Genomic DNA, 7,052 nt, shown 5'->3' on the forward strand with positions numbered 1-7,052 from the left:
TGGAGGGTTGTGTCAGGGTCACAACATGGCTGCTTTCCCTGCTCTGTTCTGTCTGCTGGGTTGAGAAAAGCCTGTAAAGGAGCAAGGGGGAGGTCATTGAGAACAGGAGGACATAGTGCAGGTGACACATGAAACAGGTGTGGCATATCTGTCAGGGTGCAGAGTCAGGAAAACCAAAGCCACTCTCCATATCCCAGGAATTAAAATGCATCTAGGAATTAAGGGCTTATATAAGCTTTGGAAAACCCAAGGAGCAAAGGTCAGAGAAGCTTCCCCAAAGGTCTTTAGCCTGATGATGCCTAGAAGATCCTGAAATTCTCAAGATTCTCTGGAAAATGCCACGAAATTATGTGAGTCTACAGATAGTTCTGAAGAACATGCCTGCACATATGTGGGTATCAAACATGCCCATGAGCCTGGCTGTGCGTGCCTTTGGAGAATAATGGCCTCCTCATCTTTTCCGTCAGTAGAATCTCTCATGAGTGCTCATCAGTGACAAATCCTATCATTAATTTGTACTTTCTAGAATTCCTTGACCTGGGATTATTACCTGCTTATAGTATTGCTTTCAAAGTCGTTTTCTTTTTGTATGTCATTATTCCTCAATGTCTTGGTAGAGAGGAGAGGTAAATACTGTATGGTGACACTCTGTCCTCTGGACCTAGTTCACCCCAATGAATTTCATTATGAAATAGTTAACTTGCTGATTTTTATATCATTCTTTCCTACCCGTGTATCAGCTTTTTGAGGAAAGTAGAGATCCTTTTCATTTTTGTATCCCCGGAGGATAGCACCTTCCTGGAATATCCTGGATGGGCAATCAATACTTTTTGTTCGAATGAAAAACTTTTCCATGATAAAAGGAATCATCATAGGACAAATTGAATGCTAACACACTGAGAGAATCGATACGGACAAGTAGAGACGTGTGTAGTAAAGAGATATACACCATTCAAGAGAAATTATCCATACAAAATTACAATTCAAATTTGAGTGAATTTGTGAAGGAAGTATAGGAAATAAAGAAATGTGAAGAGCAGGAAAATATATAAGAAGCAAGATTTTTTTTTTAAATAAAGTATACAGGGCATAGCTAGGCTTAAAACAACTCCGGATTATTTTGAGTATACCATTTCATTTTTTCTGCTTTTTTTATTATTATTAATTATCATTGTTATTATTTTCATCAGGGAATCTTTCAACTATTCATGACTGACTTGGGAAGAAAAGATTAGAGATTTATATTCTCAAGGCTTGCCAAGTATAATTGAATTGATATGCTTGTATTTTTTTCAGATGCCATTACACTTTTGGTGCAATACTTTGTAAATAGACAGCTCAATCTTCTTGTCAAGTTCTGAAAGGACATATCTAAGGACTATCCAAGAAAATATTTTGGAGATTGTGCTTACTAAAAAAAAAAAAAAAATAAAAAAAAAAAAAAAAATGCAATCCCAGCAAAATCCCTTTAGAGCCGGACTTGATCCTGTTGTTTTCCATGGAGCACTCTCAATTTACCTGATGGTCCCGGGCAGGTTAGAACACGGCAGAAGCTGGAGCTCAGTCACAGCAAAGGCAAGCGAAACCACACATCTGTTAGGAGAGTCTGGTTTTCAACAACAGACACTTAGTTTTCTCATGTTTTAGAGTAAGCATTCATCATGAAAATGGCAAGTTGCTACGAGTAAGATAAGGTTAACTATAAAGAAGATTCTTGGACACACATTGTTTTGTTTAACTGTATCCTGACTGTCATTCTGAAGGAAGATGTTATTACATTCTTCGTTTTACAGGTAAGTAACCTGAATCTTAAAGGAAGTCAACCGATTTACCCGGTTCGCAGAGCCAGTAGATGGAGGGACTCCCAGACCCTAATCTAGGCTTCCTACTGACATACTCATTTTCTCTCAAAGTACTGACTTTATATACTGAGCCCCAGAGATGTGCTAATGCTTGATACACATTTTCCAGTTCAACCCTCAGAATCACATTATAGGGGTGGGGGAGGGTTGGTTGGTAAACAGCCCGTGCTTTTTCTGAGGGGAATCGATGCTCGGTGACTCTCAGTGACCAATGCCAAAGAAAGAATTTAAAACCATTTGGAGGGCAAAAGCAAAGCAAAACAAAACAAAATCAAAACAAAAAACCAATAATATGTATACAACCTCATCTCTAGGAAAGCTGTTTTTCCCCAGCATCAGAAGTTATTTATTTGGTTTCTCTTCATAGGAATGATGTTGGGTTGTCTGTTCTTAAAGAAGCACCACCAATCTTCTCTACTAGGACTGGAAACTAGGTCTCCAAGTCTCGCTTCCTTCTCTGGCTCTGGGTTAGAGTTTGTCAGTGACAGACATTCACAAGGGATTTAAGGGGAAGACGGAGTGGAAGCCATTCTTCTCAGGAGGTCTCGGGGGGCAGACGCAGCGGCTTCTTGGCCACACCCACGAACTCCCAGTTCTCCATCGTGGTGACCAGACATGGAAGCTTCTACGTGTCTGTGAGCTCTGGCTTCCGTCCAGTCCCCGTGCTGCGGTCAACGGTCCTCAGGGACTGCTTCTCCAGTCCTTCAGCTACTGCCTTCCAGACTTTTACTAGCCATCTCCACTCACATCTGTGGGATCCCCAACTCCCATCTTAAATTCCTCATTCTTAAAATGCTCTAGAAATTCTATTTCCCTGACTGAACCCAGACTAACACAGGTGGAAGGTTGGTACTGGGGCCTAATCCCAAGTGCGTGATCATCAGTAAAGGTGCAGTGTTTCTCTTCTGAAAGAAACAAAGAATGGCCGCTCAGTGGAACACACTGGAAATTTTGGAAATAATGTGTACTGCAGCAAGTTCACTTAATTCTACCCAGTCGACTGTGAAGGGGAGGGAATGATAGAAGGCATCAGAGAAATAATTAACATGTGCAAAGAAGCCTGTGGAAATGATAAGGTGAATGTTTACCTAATTCTTTTACCAGTCAAGTATAGTGCCCTTGGGAGGAGAGGAACGACATGTATTGGCTTTGATATAAGTGGGTTGCACACACATGTGCAAAAGGATTTTGACATCATAAGAGCAAAAATAGGAACCGTGTTCTCAGTATCGAGAAATGAGACGAAGGATATAATGTGTTGATAAGGATATTGGTAGATTATATATTGACTATATTTTTAAAAGCCTGTACTCTAGAAAATGTGCTTTACTTTTTACTGTTAACATGGCTACCATTTGTTGTGTCTATACAAGGTTTGAGCCCATTGAGTTTATAAGAAATTACGTATTTTTTTGTGTGTGATAGGTAATGTAGTACAAGCATATGAAAATAACATGTTCAGGTAAGCATATGATTTAACAGCCTGGATTGTTAAGTCGTGGATCATAAAGATAAGGTCTTAGTGCACCCCAAGGATCAGCATATTAAAACTATATGCGATGGAAAAAAAAACAGTTTCTTGCGTGCAGGATATACGAAACTCAAACATAAAATGATGGTACTGTCACTGATGCTGTCATAAAGATTAATGCAGAGGAAACCTTTTTGAAAACGAAATATGCTATTAAATGTTCATTATGAGATTCGGCCCCATCTATCAGTATCCACTAAATAAAGATTAACAGCCTTCTCTCTACTACAGATGTTACTTATTCTGTCTTGGTCTCAGATAAAAGAATCTTTATCCATAACACTGCTGCAAATTTCTCATTGAAAGGAATCAAGACAATACACAAATACATTATGTGACTCTTAAGAATCTGATCGAAATAGTTACAGACAATATTTTGTTTGACACAAGTGAATACTAATTTGTGAATTCAAAATATGACTGATTTAGTATAATATCTTCAAAAGAGCAAGAAGAAAAACTAGGTCTGTAATATGGTAAATGTGTAGTGAGCCTTTCCCACAGTGTCGCAAAGAACGTATCTGGAGCCGATTCCCAATTAAGAATGTCACTTGCGGTGACAGCAAAGGCGCCTGGTTTCAGCGTCTTTCACCTGAAATGTTCAGTCTCTTGCAATTGTCGTGAGTGGTGATGAATTGCACAAACGTCCAAGAGGAACCTTACCTGGTGGTGTTTGCCTTCACATATGTTCAACGTCATGCCAACTTTTAATGTAGAAACCTAACAAATAAAAAGAATTGTCTCAGAAAATAAAATTGTTATTGTGTTTTTATGAGACTTCTGTCCTGGCTACTGGATTTTATAGCTTCTACAATATCCACTTTCCCTTGTTGCGTGACCTTCATTTTGACTGAAACACCATCCATTACTGGTCTGCAGTCAATTCTCAGTACCTGTACCCCTATATTCCTGTTGGGGGTGCTCATCACCCGTGTTCCTCAACACAACCACCCCCCCCCCAACTGAGGTAAACATTACTCCAAGCATTACTCAACAAGTAGTGTAGGAAACAGTTATCCCTCTAGATGGAAAATTCCATGGAGAGCAAGAGCTATGTTTTGTTTAATTACCTCCCCATATACAGTATCCAATATAGCTCCAGGAATATAGTAGGCTATCAATGTACATTTGGTGAACGAATATATATAAATGATGTGGATAAAATATTTTTGAATAATAATTGATGTTTAGTTTCTTTTCTTTCCCTCCCTTCCTTCCTTCCCTCCTTCCTTCCCTCCCTCTTTCCCTCCTTCCTTCCTTCCCTCCTTCCTTCCCTCCTTCCTTCCTTCCTGTTTTCTTGCTTTCTTCTTCATATCAAGGGCCTTGTAGCTTCCAGCATCAGGACATTTTTTCTTTTAAAATAGTCATCTTGGCAGGAGTGAGATGTGACCCATGAACTCAATGGCTCATACAAACAAACATTTCTTTCTTGCACTCCTTACACGTCAGAGGCGGCGGGTTGGGGCCTTCAGCTCCCCTCCCCGTGTTTCTCATTCTGAAGCCTGTCTGGAGGAGATGCTTTTGTTGAGGATATGTGGTTCCTATTGGGAAGAAAAAAAACAAGAGAATTGGAAGAAATTCAAATGACATTTTTGATGCTTCTGCTTGGTCTTGATTCATGCCACATTTGCTCACCTTCCACTGGCCCACCCTGTAACGTGGCCAGACCCAGAATCAGTGGGGAGGGACATAAAATATCTTACAAAGAAAGGGGAAGCAAATCTTTGGAAACAACAATACAATCCACCTTACCTGTCTATAAAATTGCTCCTGTAAAGTAAGTATGTTTCAGAAAGTAGCCCCCATTTTAAGTGTGACTTCCAAGGACCAGGATTTGTTATTCAAAATGCTTAGTTAAAATCGCATAAATTAGAAAGTCCTTTGGCAACAAACACTGAATTCGAGGTGTACAATTTAACTATCTGTGACCTTTGCAAGTTTCACGGTCACCAGCCATCTCTGAATCTTCGCGTCAGGGTAGGTAAAAAACTGAACTAAAATACCTATCTTATAAAGTTTTCATGCACATTATATAATAACATGTAAAAAAAAAAAAGTCCAAGGGCAGCTCCAGATTTAGAGCAGCACCTCACCCCTCTTCTCCTTTCTCTAAAATGTCCTTATGCTGGAAGAAACACTTAGTTTCACTGCTTTGCCCCGTACCTGTTGGCTTCCTGAAATCTGCTTTCTCTTGGCATCTTTCACAAGAACACACCTAAGCTACGTGGCATCAACTGGCTTAGATATTGACAGCTGGGGATGTGTTCTCCACCTCCAGGGCTCGGAGTTCAGCTGGTGTCTGTATCCAACCTCAGGCAATATATTATCCCAACATACAGTATTTGGTATAAATAAAGGAAGGAGTTTTGTTTTTCCTTTTTAACTCTAGAGATCTGCTAGGTCACTGTCATTCCTGCCGTCTCTTGCTGTACCCTTCAGAAGCAAGGCATTGAGAGACTTATGTAAGAATATAGTTTCTGGCAGCAGGAAACTCAACTTTTCAATTTTATTCTTGAAGAAGAATCTCTCTTCCCTCCCGCCCACATGCTTTTAAAACATCTCAGAATAAAGTTACTGTTTGTGCTGTCTTCCAACTCGAATAATCTGACAGATTGCTTCTGAAAGAAATCTTAAGTTAAATCAAAATACGAAACTTTAATTAACAAATATAAGCAATGCTGTACATATGGATTTTGCCTAAAATCATGACAATTTCCTCTGTTTGTCAGGCCCTTGGTCAAAGTCAAGAGTGTTTGTTAGTTTGACTTTGGACTGGCAACAACAAACAATAAATATTTACGGAGCTATGTAAAGTGTTACGATGTACATGTATAATTACATATGTATATTTTATACATATATAACAGTTTAGCAATAAAGTTATTTAATGGTGCTCACGGGAAACTGTCTCATTTTTGTATTTCAGAGAATATTTGTCCACTCAATCAGTCATGCCTTCATACATTAAATCGGCTTTTATAAAGTACGAGCTCTGTACTAGACTCTTCTGCTGAGACCTAGAAATGTAGGTATAATCATTCATAGTCTCATGAGGAAGACACGGAAGTAGATGATTACAGTACCATAGATTCAAGCTACATAGATATATAAGTGTACTTATATTTATATTGCATAATATAGTAAATATTCTCATATTATATACTCATACACACATATACATATACCTACATATATATATATATATATATACACACACACACACACTCATAAATTGAGTATTGTGAAAGCAGTAATTCCCCGAGAAAATGAAAAACGTATGTTTCTATATGCCTGAAGTTGGCCTTTTTTTCTTTTTTTTTAAATACACATTGCCTTCTTGTGACATCGTAATGACAAACTTCCATGGCAGAGGTAAGATTCAAATCCAGTTTGCCTGGCCACGAACCCTGTGTCCCTTAAGTGGCTCGTAAGCAGGCAGTCAAAGGAAACCATTAGAGGCTGTCAAGGCCTTTCCAAGGAGAAGGGCTGCTGTCACTGGTTGTAAATGGGGAGCAGTTTGTCCCAGGAGGTGAGATGAGACAGTAAGTCGAGACCAGGTTGTCCGCTGTTCATCATGACGGTCTTGCTCAGGTTATCTTCTTGCAAATTAATATATTCACTAACTGTTCGCTCTTGCAACTCAAACTTTGCTGAGCACC

General features: G+C 39.2%; 1 long non-coding RNA gene across 1 annotated transcript; it reads right to left on the bottom strand.

Moving 5' to 3' along the window:
• Nucleotides 1-1,936: 1,936 nt before the first annotated feature.
• LOC125914764 (uncharacterized) lies at nt 1,937-6,070 on the bottom strand. Its single transcript, XR_007455418.1, has 4 exons — nt 5,891-6,070; nt 4,836-4,934; nt 4,057-4,113; nt 1,937-2,767 (listed from the first exon to the last, which is right to left on the bottom strand). It is a non-coding gene; the product is annotated as an uncharacterized LOC125914764 (long non-coding RNA).
• Between the last annotated feature and the right edge of the window lie 982 nt (nt 6,071-7,052).

Source organism: Panthera uncia (assembly GCF_023721935.1).
Source record: "Panthera uncia isolate 11264 chromosome D3 unlocalized genomic scaffold, Puncia_PCG_1.0 HiC_scaffold_8, whole genome shotgun sequence".
NCBI lineage: Eukaryota > Metazoa > Chordata > Mammalia > Carnivora > Felidae > Panthera > Panthera uncia.